The sequence below is a fragment of the Trichechus manatus genome, unplaced genomic scaffold, assembly GCF_000243295.1.
Source record: "Trichechus manatus latirostris isolate Lorelei unplaced genomic scaffold, TriManLat1.0 scaffold00013, whole genome shotgun sequence".
In the NCBI taxonomy this organism is placed as follows: domain Eukaryota; kingdom Metazoa; phylum Chordata; class Mammalia; order Sirenia; family Trichechidae; genus Trichechus; species Trichechus manatus.
The window spans coordinates 6,607,198-6,623,399 of NW_004443949.1; positions in this window are offsets into that span (position 1 = coordinate 6,607,198).

Sequence of the window (16,202 nt, forward strand, 5' to 3'; positions counted from 1 at the left end):
GACCTCTTTAAAGTGTTAAAAAGCAAAGATGTCACCTTGAAGACTAAGGTGCGCCTGACTCAAGCCATGATGTTTTCAATCGCCTCCTATGCATGCGAAAGCTGGATAATGAATTAAGAAGCCCGAAGAATTTATACCTTTGAATTATGGTGTTGATGAAGAGTATTGACTGCCAAAAGAAAACAAATCTATCCTTGAAGAAGTACAGCCAGAATGCTCATTAGATGGATTGACACAGTGGCTGCAACAATGGGCTCAAGCATAACAATTGTGAGGATGGCAGAGGAGCCGGCAGTGTTTCGTTCTGTTGTACATAAGGTCGCTATGAGTTGGAACTGACTTGACGGCATCTAACAACAACAACACGTCACTGTTTTTGTGCTTCTAGAGACCCCAGCCTAAGACATTTGGTACTGAGAGTGGTTCTAGAGGAACAAAATCATATGGATGAGTTTTTTTAATTGGTTTTCAAGTCTGATTAGTCTTAAAGGTGCTAATGATTCTGCCTCCAGTGGTAAAGAGGGCACTGCTAATCCGTGGTGTGAGGTGGCAATAGAAATAAGCAAAATATCGCAAACAATGGATCAAACATTTATGAGAGACAAGACTCTGGGTGATTGCATATCTGATACCTACAATTTTGTCAGAAGGAGAAGTATAAGGAAGCTAGTTGGTTGGTGCTGCTAGTTGTTGGTTTGGTGAAGGAAAGAGATGAACTTATGGCTTCAGAGTCACAACTGAAGTGCTACATAAAAGATCTGAAAGTTGCCATTTGTTCCCTGAAAAAAAGCCTTATTTCTTGCAGTAACAGAGTTGATATTGCCAAAAACCAAACCCAGGGTCTTACTGTAAGAGTGTCTGAATTACAAAGCCAATTGAATTCCCAACCTCGAATGATGTCTGAAGTTAAAGTCAGCACATTGATTGGGAAGAAATGGGATCCTGAAACTTGGAATGGGGACATATGGGCACATAATCAGGAACCTGGGGACACTGAGCCCCCAAATTCTGTTGAATCACTTCTACTAACAGAACCAACCCTCTTACTCCCATCTGAAGAGATTACTCCGTCTTTGTCTGCTAAGCCACCCTCCCAAGTAAAACCATTATCCCTTCTACCCCCATCTGATGAGATTAACCCAGCTATGCCTGAAGAGTCTTTGAGATATTGCCAGGGGCAGTGCCTGGAGTGTTGCCTGGGGCATTGTCTGAGGCAAATGCCCTGCAAGACATTGCTGAATATCCCCAGGACTCACCCCACCACCCATTTTTGCTTCTAGACCTATAACTAGATGTAAATCCCAGTGAGCCCCAAAAGGTAAAGTACAAAGTGTGACACAAAAGAACTGCTTTACTTCTCTAATATGTACAAATAGAAACACAGGGAATATGTGTGGGAATAGCAATTAAGGGTGTGAGATAATGGTACAAGGAACATAAAGCTGGATCCGTCTGAGTTTATTGATATGGTTCCACTAAGCACAAGTTCTTCAATCAGTGTTTCAGCTCGAGGGGTTAGGAAAGATCGACTATCCTGTTTGGTTGTATCATGGAAGCATGGATTATGTGGTGGCCTACACTAAATCAAGTTGGAATACCAGAACTGCCTTGGTATACTGTAGAAGAAGGTATACAAAGGCTTAGGGAAATTGGCATGTTAGAGTGGATTTATCAGGTGAAACTCCCCAGAACCAAAAAGGAGTGCCCAGAGGACACACCTTTTACCACAACAGTGAGGAACAAATTTGTGAAGGGAACCCCAGAATCCTTGAAGACAGCTGTGATTGCTATTTTATGAAAGTCAGATTTGATGGTGGGAGCTGCCCTAAATGAATTAAGACACCTAACTACAATGGGGCTGATTGGACCTCGTGGTGGTAGGGATCAAGTGGCTGCACTCAATTGACAAAGACATGGTGGGCGTAGTTACTGTAATGGACAGCAGGGTCAAAGCGATAATCAGAATGGTCTGATTCGTTTGGACTTATGGCATTGGCTACTTAGTCATGGTGTCCCTAGGAGTGAAATAGATGGGCAATCTACTAAATATTTACTTGATCTGGGGAAGAATTCTAGGTCAAGTGAACAGCAGTCTAACTTACATCACCAGAATAGAGAGTCATGGCGTATTAATCAATTCCTAGACTTGAACTAGTTTGAATACCCACAACCTCTTGAATGAAGGGGAGGCCGGGTCCCCTTGAGGAAGGACCCCACTACACTACCAAAAATTTATGCTGTGAGTCTTTCTCCCAGCCTTCCCCAAAGCGATCTATGGCCTTTTACAAGAGTGGCTGTTCATTGGGGAGAAGGAAATAATCAGACTTTTCAGGGACTACTGGACACTGGCTCTGAACTGGCACTAATTCCAGGAGACCCAAAATGTCACTGTGACCCATCAGTCAGAGTGGGGGTGTATGGAAGCCAGGTTATTAATAGAGTCTTAGCTCATGTCTGTTTCACAGTGGGTCCAGTTGGTCCCCAAACCCATCCCATAGTGGTTTCACCAGTTCCAGAATGCATAACTGGAATAGACATACTCAGCAACTGACAAAGCCTACACATTGTATGCCTGACAAGTGGATTCTTAGGCAATAGCATCACCTAAGGTTAAGAAATAAATTACTAACAAAAACTAAAAGCAGAACTCTAGAAACTCACATGATCCATGTTATCTTTTGAGTTCAAGATATCAATTTTAATAACTTTTTTTAGTAAATAATTTATTTGTGTGATTTCTGTGACAACTTACTAACTTACTGGCTGTGTAACTTTAAGCAATTGTTTAACTTCTCTGATCCTCAATTTCTTCTTCTTTTAAGTTGAGCTAAGGAAAACCTGGTGGCATAGTGGTTAAAGCTACGGCTGCTAACCAAAAGGTCGGCAGTTCAGATCCACTAGGCACTCCTTGGAAACTCTATGGAGCAGTTCTACTCTGTCCTCTAGGGTTGCCATGAGTCGTGATCGATTTGATGGCAATTGGCTTGGTTTGGTTTTTATATATTTAAAGTGGACCAGTTGAAACCAGTTGCCACTGAGTTGACTTGACTCATGACCACTTGTGTGTCAGAGTCAAACTATGCTCCACAGGGTTTTCAATGTTTGATTTTTCGGAAGTAGATTGCTAAGCCTTTCTTTAAGGCCCCTTTGGGTGGACTTGAACCTCCAATTGTTTGGTTAGCAAAAGACTCCCGTAGCTGCAGGGACTGATGAACTCAAGATTGGCAGGTCAGACAGTAGGCTGCCGGCTCATAGATTGCAGAGGCTGATGGATACAAGATTGGCAGGTAAGATGGCAGGCTGCTGGCTCAAGTCCCAAGAACCGGAGTTCAGATGATGACAAACCAAATGCAGAATCCAGAGCAGAGAAAATTCCACATACATTGGATACAGGCCACAACCCCAAGGAAAATTCCTTTCAACTGATTGGCTGCTCATAGCCAATCTCGTTATGGAGGAGATCACATTATATCAGATCTCATCATGGAGGTAATTACATCATAACTGCATACACACATAACTGCCAAACTACATCAAAACTGCCAAAACATGAGAATGAGAATCATGGCCCAGCCAAGGTGACACACAACCTTAGCAATCACAGTCCACCCCTTGTCAACTTGGCACGTATACACATCTCCTTAACCCATACATAATCTTTAAATAAAGACAATTATAAAGTCATGCTTGCACCGAACACGATACAACTAACACATGTACAACTGAAAATGCACTAGCCCTGTTTACATCTAATATTTTATAAGCAAGAAAACAAAAATATTTGATGAGCACATACAAGGAAGAAATACAACAATTACAGTCCTCGTTTCTGCAAATGGTCACATGATTGTAGCTGGCATTTAGAACTACCTTCTACCACCACTTATTCTGTATTCCCTTTACCCTCAGCAAGCACCTCAGCTGGTGTGGTTCTTTGCCTGGTGGGGTGACCCAAACCTTCACTCCTGAAGGATCTGGACCATTAGTAGTCATATTGGAGTTGGGTTGCTGTAGTTTTCTATTACTTTAATCACAGGGCATGGTAGTACTAAGAGATACCCTAAGGGATCTCCTGTATTTCAGACATACTCTTCTTTACCTCCAACATATAATATCAATATGATTTCCTCTTGGTAATCAGGATCAATCACACCAGCCAGTATGGTAACTCCCTTCTGTGCCTGTTGATCCAGAGGCATAAGGAGCCCAGAGTGGCTGGGTGGCATTGTTAATTTCCACTTCAGTGGAATCTTTTATGTACCTCCAGATGGGAGCATTCCTCCCTTTGGAACTTAGACCTCTAGACCTGCAGAGCATAGGATTGTAGGGACAGGATGCAAAAATTTCATGAGTGGGTCACTAGGGGTAATAGTGCATGGTGCCATTCCCGTTTCCACCCTTGATTCTTGGACCCATGAATCCTGGCTATGGGAGAAACAGCACCATATATTGGAAGCTGGTTTAGAGCACATACAGCTTCCTAGAGAACGTTGCCCTAACCCTGCAACATATTGCCACCTGGCTGGCAATATAAATTTTTTAAAAAAGTTTTTCCTTTATAATTTAAAAATAAATGCAGAAATATTTTAATTTGTTTTAAAATTTTGAATCTGCATAACGCTTGTGTGCTGTTGAGATTCCAACTCATAGCAACACTATATGACAGAGTAGAATGGCCCCATAGGTAAGGTAGCCCTGGTGGTGTAGTGGTTAAATGCTTGGCTGCTAACCGAAAGGTCAGGGGTTCGAACTCACCAGCCTCTGTGGGAGAAAGATGTGGTGGTAGGCTTCCATGAGGATTACAGCCTTGGAAACCCTATGGAACAGTTATACTCTGTCTTGTATCTATTACGGTCACTATGAGTCAGAATCGACTTGATGTCAGTGGTTTTTTTTTTGTTGTTGTTGTTATTGTTGATAATCTTTACGGGAGGAGATAACCAGGTCTTTTCTCCTGAGGAGCCACTGGTGGGTTCAAACTGCCAATTTTTAGGCCAGCAACTGAGTGCTTAACCATTGCACCACCAGGGTTCCTTACATAATGCTTAGAAACATTTATCTCAGTGATTTTCAGCTGGAGGCTTAGAGTTATTAACATCTCCAGGGGTCCTTAGAAACTGAAGGAGTGATTCCAGCTAAGTTTTCTAAAACCTCTTCCTTAGGAATGCTCAGTGAGGACCACTGTTGAACGTCACGTGATGTTTCTATGAGACAGTAAGGTGTTTGCAGAATTGGGTTGAGTAAGCAAAATACGTCATCTTTAACCAATGCAAAAATCTAGGTGTTATTGACAGGTGGAATAAAGTAGTTCTTTTTTATCTCAAGGGAAATTATACATAGGAATAAATTTTAGCTATTTGGAAACTATAGTTGTGGCTTTGCTGAAGATGGAGAGCAGACCTCTGATCCTTTAAAATCCAGGTGGAATTAGACAATTCATGAGGCACTTATAACTGAGTAGTCACTTTCCAGGTCCTTAAATCCAGCATTCGGTTCTTGAAGCTCTCTTTACTATCGATGCAACATGACTAGATATTTTTAAACAAAAGCATAGGAATACCTATTTTCTCTGTATTTCTGAAATTCTATACTTATTCTTCCTCTTTGCTTAGATTTGGGCTAAGAATGAGCCTGAGGCTTTGAGATTACTTCTAAAATAGAAATGAAGATCAAGGAAGGCAACTTTTGGCCAAAGTGGATGGGGAGGGTAGAGAAATATAAGGCAGCACATGATGCCTGGTGAGCTTTTCTTGCTTTTCATCAGAGCGAAGTCTGAAGATGATCTCCCATGGAAGAATGCCTGAGGCAAATCTTGGCTGGGAGTGGGTTGGGGTTGAGAGGTGACATTGTGGATGTGAACAGATATAGAAGCCAAGAATAAAAATACTAGAGTGGAATCAAATATAAATGGAAGAAACAAATTGCATTTAAATCATAGGTTTCCAATACCTGTGGTTTTTTGTAGAACAATGTTACAGGTGTTCTGAAAAAACTGAGTTAATAGTTCCTGTGACTTATGACAAGAACAAGATCAAAGAGTAAAGGAGCAATGACTAGGGAAAAGGCGAATGGGCCTATTTGGCAAATACTCTTCTTTAGTGGGACTTATGAGGGAACAGAGACATTTATTTACACATGTGAAAATGAGATAAAATAACATTTTGAAGTCAAGTTATCCCTGGCCCTACATCATGAAATGAGTTATAGATCAAAACCAAAGCTGAGCCTAGGTTTAACATAAACTGTGTTTGCTAGAAGGAAGCATTAAACATGTCATTTCTAAATTTTGATTAAATTCATGTCAGGAGATTATGATCAGTCTCTTGAAACCAAACACCCTTTCCCGGCCGGCAAGATTTACTACTTGCGAGGGCAACATAACAGTATACAAGTTAGTAATGCTATTGATGGCCGTCGATGTGTGCTGGGAAAATAAACATCAATCTACTAAGTAGGATGACAGCATGAGGTACCAGAAGACTATAACAATAGTCTTAACAGTAAGAAAATGCAATTTCCCCTGCTGTGTTTCTGCCTGGTTTTATACGACTACTGTATAAATTAATATTTAATGCAGTTCAACATCACACTTGTCAAACAGGAGTACAGGTTATAAATAACTGCAAAAGCACACGTTTTCTGTTTGATGGAGAGTAATAGCATTCTTTTTTTCTGTGTTTCTTTGCAGTTGATTCAAGAGCAGGCATTGTTTTCTCATCTTCGAGGAGTTCCTTTTTGCAGCCAGTATTGTTATGTAAATCAAACCAACCCAGTGAAAGCGAGGGGAAAACAGATTTTGTTTTCAAGTCTTCTGAGAAATAATACTACAGATTTTTTGGGAGTGTTCTGTTTGTGGAAAAACTGAGATAACGGATTGAAATTAAAACCTTGACTTCTATTCTCATCTGGGATTGGATTCTAATTTACACTGAGAAATATGGCTTCAGAGGGTGGAGTATGGTAATAACCCAGAATTTCCTGGGCTTGTTTGCTCTTGGGGCAGTGGTTAAGCGCTCAGCTGCTAACCAAAAGATCGGTAATTTGTATGCATCAGGCAATCCGGGGGAGAAAGATGTGGCAGTGTGCTTCTGTAAAGATTTACAACCTTGGAGACCCTACGGGGCAGTTCTACTCTGTCCTATCGAGTTGCTATAAGTCAGAATCTGCTTGATGGCAAGGATTTGGTGTTTTGGTTTTGTTTGCTCTCCTTATATGCTTGTGAGTCTGTTGGAGGCAAGATCAGGCAGGTGGGCAGGTCAAGGGAATAATTTAGTAACCTTTATGAATATACCAGTGTGGGCTCTTAGACAACTGTGTTATGATTTACAGCAGCCTGTGACTGCATCCTGCTGTCTTTAAGAGGTGGATGGGAGCCCCTGTTCTTAGGCTGATGGGGGAAGCTGGGATACCTTTTCCTATTTTTCTTGAGTTGAAGTCAATTTAGTTATTTTCCTTGCATCGACAATGAGTTGGTGCTCATTGAAACCTAGGTGTAATGTGACATAATGACCACATTTACCTCATTGGTTATGACCAGTCTTAAGTAAAATAATGAAGAGGACACATTTGTTGTCACTCTCATCCACTTCTTTCTACATTCCTTTTCGCACTCATAGCTCCACTTTCAGTGCTCATTACTAGTCCTCAAGCAGACCCTAACCAGACCAATATATTTTTTATTCTTATTTTTATCATTGTACTTTAAATGAAGGTTTGCAGAACAAACTAGCTTCCCACTAAACAGTACACATATTGTTTTATGACATTGGTTAACAACCCCACGACATGTCAACCCTCTCCCTTCTAGACCTTGGGTTCCCTATTACCAGCTTTCCTGTCCCCTCCTGCCCTCTAGTCCTTGCCCCTGGGCTGTTGTGCCCCTTTAGTCTCATTTTATTTTATGGGCCTGTCTAATCTTTGGATGAAGGGAGTGACTTCATTACTGAGCTAAAAGAGTGTCTGGGGGCCGTACTCTCGGGGTTTCTTCAGTCTGTCAGGCCAGTAAGTCTGGTCTTGTTTTGTGAGTTAGAATTTTGTTCTACATTTTTCTCCAGCTCTGTTAGGGATCCTCTATTGTGATCAGACCAATATTTTTTTGAAAGTACATATCTATCATTTTTTTTTCTTTCCCATTAAAATACTAGTTTCCTCAATGTCCTTACTTCTACTGAATATTAAAGGGATATTTTTGTGAGAATATTTCATCTAATTTACTGTATAGCAGAAGGTATTTGTCATATCGTAGCAAGTTCTCTAGTTATTTTCAGGCACTAAACATAGTTGTAGAGGAAGTATTTTGGTCAGGAGGGGCCTTCTCAATAGCTTCATAACTATCACACATGGGGAGATGATATAACATAGCTATTAAGGGCTTACATCTTTGGATGTGACAACACCATTCTTCAGGCTGCTCAGGCTGGAATAGTTGGAGTAATGCTTGACTCCTCTTTTTCCCTCACTCCACATCCAATCACTGGCAAATCTTGTAAATCGAACTTCATATCCAGAATCTACCACTTATCACCACCTACAGTGCCACTTCTTTTTCACCTGGCCTTTGCACTTAATTTCCTGACTCAGTAATTCCCACTGTGAGTGATACCTTCCCTTGGAAACAATTTCAAAATCTGTGTGGCCATATTCATTTGTCACAGGGGTTGGAGAAGACAACAAACCTTCAGTGGGCTGAGTCCAGATATGCTAGATGCCTTTGAATGCATAGAACAGCCCACCAAAATAAATACAGCATTTTATGCGAATAACCCACATGTTACAAGTTTTTTTACTGCACAACTCCCTTGCGCATTATTTTCCTAGGTGCATTATGAGCATTGTATGTGTGGGCGCGTTATCTACGTGGGTGTGTTATTTGTGAAAAATACCGTAATTATTCTGCATCCTTTTATTTTTCAATGTTCCACATTCATGGTAGATTCCAAGCCTGCAATCTACTTTCACTTTACTTATAAACACAAAGTTTGTTTTTCTCCCCACCACCATCCCTTTTTTAAACTATATGGAATTTTCCAGGAACGTACTGCTGTGTAAATTGAGGGAAGGTTAAATCTGATGTTGTTTGAAACTTCATCAGGCATTTTTTCACCATTTCAGAAAATGAAAGTATCATTGGCCATGCTGTGCTTTGTTTTTGAGTTGCCAGTACCAAACACCTGTATTGCTTGACCTTTTTACAGTAGCCACACCTATGGTTGTAAATGTCTACTAGTCATTGTTTTCTAGCTCAAAAAGTTTTGTGTTGATACACACGGCTTTTAAATAAATTACTTCCTATTTATTTCTCCTTTTGTCTATAAATAAGGCTTCTGAATTTTAGAATTTAAAAAAAAATTATTTATTTTGGTGATCAGTTATATAGTAGTTCAGACATATTTAGAATAGTAAAGAAGGCATTACTTTTTTAAAATAAAAAAAATGCACTGGGTTTGATGGGATTGAGAATTACTGACAACTGGTCTGTTCATTGCCTCCCTACTATCAACTCTCCCCATAGAAGCCAGAGTTATCCTATTAACATTGGAGTAAACTCTGCTGATTTACAGCAGCTTGTGATGGCATCCTTCTGTCTTTAAGAGGTGGATGGGAGCCCCTGTTGTTAGGCTGATGGGGGAAGATTCCCATCCCTCATTCCACATGCATTCACTGGCACATCTTGTAAATTCTAACTTCATATCTAGAATCTGCCGCCAAGGGGACAGACTCTGTCACCCTTCTGCTCATAGTTCTCAAGTGGCTTCCCATATTACAATAAAATCGCAAAGGAAGATCTGTATGGTCTTTCCCTTTTAACTTCTGTTTCACCTACTACTACTACCCCCGCCTTGTAACACCCCCTTCTCTGCTTCATTCCTACCCCAATTCCTAGGTCATTCCTCTCTAGCCAGTGCTAGTCTCCTTGCAGTTATTTTTCTCATACATCCAGCAAACACCAATCTGAGAATATTTATCCTTTTTCAAGAAACGACCTTTCCCCAGAGAGCTTGATGACGTGCTGTACTTCATTTAGATCTTTACTCAAGTGTCTTTCCCTCCCTTCTGAGAAATAGCGTAGACTTGCTGCCTTTATGCCCTGTCCTCAATGTGTTTTTACATTTTTTCTCATAGTTTTTATTATACTGCTGATATATATTTACATGTTTATTGTCTCTCGCCCTCAGTAGAATATAAGCTGTATGAGCGCAGAGGCTTTTTCTGTTTTGTTCCCTGCTTTATCCACAATGATTAGAATACAATGCCTGGCACCTAGCAGCTATTCAACTATATTGAATGAATGAGTTTGTGTTTTCAAACTTCTAGTTTGAATCCTGGAAGGAGCCCTAGTAGTGCTGTGGTTAAGCGCTTGGCTGCTAACTGAAAGGTTGGCGGTTCAAACCCTCCAGCAGCTCCGTGGGAGAAAGATGTAGCAGTTGGCTTTTCTAAAGATTCCGGAAAAAAAAAAAAAAAAAAAAAAAAGACATAAAAACCCTTTGCTGTCAAGTCAATTCCGACTCATAGCGACCCTGGAAACCCTATGGGGCAGTTCTTATAGGGTCGCTGTGAGTCAGAATCAACTTGATGGCAGGGGGTAGTTTGAATCCTGAATGTGTCACTCATTAAGTGTGAGATCATGGATAATTGAGCTTTAAGCCTCAATTTCCACATGTCATTTAAGATGCTTGCTTCCTAGGATACCTATCAATGTTAAGAAAGATAATTTATGTAAAGCCTTTATTGTGGTGCATCAAATAGAGTAAACATTCAATTTAAAACATCATTTGTCTGTCCATCCATCCAAGTATGCATTGACTCATCTATATATTCTCTCTCATATCTCTCCCATTTTTCCTGATAATTCACAGCGTGGTTGGATTAGCCTCAGTATGCCTTTGGTCATTGTTATTTTTGAGTTCTGTGTATCTTGTGGAGTCTACGTTGAGTCTGAAAATGATTCTCTCCAAGAAGACAGAAACTTGTATGATCTACATACATGATGGAAAAATTGGCATGGAAAACCTTTCTGAGAGTACACAGTATTATCATTATTGGTCTATTCTAGAAAATGCTTTCAGCTAGTAGATGTATTTTACTGGATCTTTCTCCTAAATCTGGGATTTAGCCCATGGAAATGTGTTAAACTTAATTGCCAGATAGGTAGACACGAACATGAGGCAGATACAGTAGAAACAAAATGAAACAAAATTAAAATCCCATTTCTAACAAATTTAATTAAAGAGTTTAGCTCCATTAGAGGCACAGAAATTTTGAATCACACAGGCGCTTCCTATAGAGCTTTCGTTCTCTGTCCTTTTCTTTTTCTGTAGGTCACCAGGGGCTATTTCCGTCATTATGGTAAATAGTGCTTTGTGTTTCCACTTATTGGTGATATGCACACAAACCTCTGGTTACTAACGAAATATTTTACTCTCTTTACCGGAGCTTAGGGGAACAAGTATGCCCTTGTTTGAATTCACAATAATAGAAGTTGAAATGCAAAAAATGTAATAAATATTTCATACATGAACTTAATGCTTAAAAGAAATTTCAAATCAATGGTAGCATTGTTTGCAATAACAACAAAATGGGAAACAATTCCATTGAAAAGGAAATTGGTTAAGGGATAAAAGATGGCATAGCTCTATACATACAGTATTTTGCAAATTATGACATACACATTTACCTGGAAGAATATGTACAGAATTGTTAAGAGTGGTTTTGCTTAACAAAACCACAGAGTACTTCTAACATGTCTAGACGAACTTTGTAGAAAAAATCATATCCAACATTAAGTATATTTTTCTATAGTTTATGTATTCAGTTCTCTGCTTCTAGGAAGAATGTAATTTGTAACCCACAAAAATAGGGTACTTGGACAAGTTACTTAACCTTTCTAAGTCTGTTTCTTCACTTGTAAAATGCAGATAATAAGAGTAACTACCTCAAAGATAGTAAAGTTGAACGGGAGAATTACTACTCACACTAAATGCCGTGTCAAAAGAAACTATCAGCCTGACTTTTAAATCAGAACAAGAAAGTCCTTCTGGAAGAACAGGAGACACGGAAGAAACACTGCCTGTTAGTGGTCGTAACCTGTGCTTCTACTCTACAACTCCACGCCCATTTCCTCTCGCATATTCAGACAGAAATTATTATTCTATAGCAGCTCTGTTTGGTTCTTTTCCTAATCTCGTTGAAAAAGAATATTTTCTTCCTCTGAAGCTTAGGAGTTTGTACAATTTTCCAACAAGAATTTATTAAGAAAGTTTAAATGCTGTAGTTCTGGACAGGCTTGTGCTCCCATGACTTAGCCCAAGGTATGTAACACAGGGATGTGTACCTAATGCTTGATCATTGAAAAGACAAAGATAGAGCTATGGGGGTAGCCCAAATCTCCCCCAGTCTTGCATCTATGTGACTAACAAAGAATAATTGCATTAAGATTAATGTCCTTATATTGCTGACTTATCTCTTGTCATCTGAATAAAAGCAGAACCTCAGCGCCTCTCCTTCCCTAAAACTTCCCAATTGTTTGTGAGAGTCTCTGTTTTTTTTTTTTTTTTTAGCATACCTATGACCAGTATGCCATGCTCTTCCATTGCCACCTTCTTGGTGATATTTACCACCTTAAAAGCACCTTGAGGCAAACACCTTGCAGTGACTTTTACTGCCAAGAAGATCCATGAGGCTGATGGTCCCCATTCAGGGCCCTGCCTCCTGATGCTACTCAAGATATGAAACCCTTGAGTTGCAAATGGCTGTACATTCCTTTATTCTTTGTTGTGATAGCACCGTTTTTGGTAGCAATAGAGAAAAGTCCTCTCTCCCCCAGTCTGGGATCGACATTGTCAAAATAACCCCAATGCTTTATGAACTGCGTTTCTTTGGACGCTGCACATTTCTTCAAAGTGCTCTTTCAGTTCCCATCCTCTCTCTATAAGAATCAAATCTACTTCCTGTCTGGGGACTAGAGACCATGTTGTCTTTTTCTCAACAACTTTCTTCTATCTCCTTCTAGGTACTTCACAAGAACTATTTGTACTATTAGGTAGGGACATCATCTTATATACTCAGTAGATAAAACCAGACTCTTAAGGCTAGACTGCTAAGTGTCATCTGGGAATCTGGGTATCTGTAGTGTTATTGTTAGTTGCTGTGGAGTTGATTTTGACTCATGGAGACCCCATGTGTGCAGAGCAGAACTGGTCTTTAGAGTTTTCAAGGCTGTGACATTTCAGAAGCAGCTTACCAGGCATCTCTTCGGAGGCACCTCTGGGTGGGTTCCAATCACCAACCTTTCCACTAGTAGTCGAGCTCTTCACCATTTGTGCCACCCAGGGACACAGAACTAGGATGTTCAGAGTCTTTTATATCCTTTGTCTCATTTCATGCTCGTAATAGCCTTGTGAATTAAGTTGTAGTCCTGGATTTTTTCTGCTTTCTGTTAGCATCTCGATCATGCTGCATATTCCTCTGTATCACACAGACTAGAAATCTTGGAACTACATTTGCCAGACTCTTACTCCCTTGCTGCCAGAATTTGGGATGTGGTTTAGGTTATGCCATTGAGATTTAATTATGCAAAATTTGAAAAATGAGAGGCAGCATTTTTGAAACATGATAAGCAGACTTCAGCAGATTTGGATTTTTCAGTAGCTCAACTCAGTGTTCCATGGTAGGCCTGCTTCTCTTCTTTGGGGTTTTGGGACAGTTAGAAAGCAGGCAGGTGTCTGGAGGCCTTCTCATCCCTTGGTGGCTGCAGCTGTTTTCTGACCCATTGGATTGCAGTAGCAAGACTTGAAGCCTAGTAGCAGCCCTCAGAAGGAGCCCTGGTGGTGCAATGGTTAAGAGCTCCGCTGATAACTAGAAGGTTGGCAGTTTGAGCACACCAGTCACTCCTCGGGAGAAAGATGTTTCTGTACAGATTATGGCATTGGAAACCCCATGGAGCAGTTCTACTCTGTCCTACAGGGCGGTATGAGTCAGAATTGACTTGACCCAAAAAATTTAAATCTTTAGTCTTTAATGAAAAGGGACAATGTGTATTAGTTAAGCTAATCCTAGACGCTGAGGTTTTATCTGTCAGTAGATAACATTACCCAAACTGATATACATTCGTTACTATTTTTAACGTAATTGTGCTGTTATTTTATTATTCTTTCCTCTTGAGACAGGTCACATCTGTTGTTGTTGTTCTTCTTTTAAAAATTTTTTTATTGTACTTTAGATGAAGGTTTACAGAACAAACTAGCTTCTCATTAAACAGTTAGTATACATATTGTTTTATGACATTGGTTAACAAACCCACGACATGTCAACACTCTCCCTTCTCGACCTTGGGTTCCTTACTACCAGCTTTCCTGTCCCCTCCTGCCTTGAGAAGAGGCACATTTCCTATGTCTTTTGTATGTTGAATAATTTTAGATTGTATCCTGGACATTATGAGTGTTATATGGTGGAGGCTCTGGATTCTGTTATAGTCTTCCAAAGAGTTTTTATTTATTTATTTTTGTTTAGCAGACAGTTTAATTGGTTGGGAAAAAAAAAAAAAACCTGTTTTTTGAGTGGTAATTCAAATCTCAGTTCAGCTGTTTCATCCATACTTGGGACTGCTTTGAGTCAACAACATGCATGTATAGTTCAGGGATCAGCCAGAGGTTTTTACACAAAATTTATGGCTCCCTGTCTCTGTCTGTCTCTTTTCTGAGATTCCCCTCTGATTTTCCAGATTGCTATCTGCTGGCTTTTTAGCCCATAAAGACCAGGATTTTCTATAGGGGCTTCAGCCACCATGAACAGGGCCAACTGCAGTCTTTCCTCAGGCTAAAAGTCACCAGGAAACTCTTCTCATGCTGTTCACTTCTCCCAGATGTTTACTCCTCTGCAGAATCTGCCTGCTTTTGTTTACTTTCCAAAGCCTTAAAATAATGGTATTTTTTAATATTCTGTCAGAAGTTTGTAGGTGTTATATGTGGGAGGCCGAGTCTGGTAGTAGCTTAGTCAGTCATATCAGAAGTGAAACTTCTTATTCTCAACACAATAGATATTTATTTATTGCTCACATGAAGTCATGAATAGTGACTCCTAACAGGCAGTCAAGGAGCCCTGGTGGCACAGTGGATAAGCCCTGGGCTTGCTAACTGAAAGTTTGGTGATTTGAACCCACCAGCCACTGCATGGGAGAAAGATATGGCAATCTGCTTTCTTACAACCTTGGAGACCCTGTGGGGAAGTTCTACTCTGTCCTACAGGGTTGCTATGAGTTGGAATCGACTTGAAGGCAATGGGTTTAGTTTTTTTTTTTTTTTGAATTGGCGGCCATCCATGTGTCATTCAAGGTCCTTGCTCCTTCCATTGTGTGGCTCTGCTCTTCTCTGGAGCAATACATTGAGAAAGAGCATGGAGGACCTCTCACAGGAAGTTTCCACGGCCAGGCTGGAAGGTAGCACATATGCTTTCGTCTCACATTCCACTTAATAGAAGTCAGTGACATGGTCATATGGTTATACCTAATTTCAAAGAAGGCTGGAAAATGTAATCTAGCTCTGCCCAGGAAGAAGAGGAAATGAGTTTTGTAATGAGCCAGCAGACTCTGACACACATAGAATTTTAACTTTTTATGTTTTTAGCAGAATTGCTACAAATTGCATCTTCTCAAGAAATCTTAATACGTTCAAAATATCTTCAATATCCATTAAGAATTCCCCGAACTGCAAATGATATCTTCTCATTAGCTTCATCTCATAGCATTTTCTGAAATATGCTTATATGGAAATATTATTCATGTTGGAATATGACTGTCATACACATCTATAAATTATTTAAAAAAACGTTACCAATACCTCCTATATCCAAGATTTACGAGAAATAGTCACTATGGCAGAAAAGCTCTTTATGATCATTAACTCAGGAAAAGAAGAATAACAAAGCCAATTCCCCCAAATTACTATCATAGTACAATTTGATTTGCATATTTCATACTTCAGTAAATGAGGTCATGAATCATTTCTATTTTAAACAGAGAAGAAGAGAATCTTTCATTCACTTTCACTTATGAATATGAAGAACATTAATGTGGCAAATAAGATGGACTATCAAGATAGGGCTCACTAACTTACTGAAAGTCAAAAGAGCAAGTCTCATATTGGATTATGATGCCAAGTTAAAAGTGAGAAAAGGTACATTTTTGCCCATCTTTTAGAAATATAATG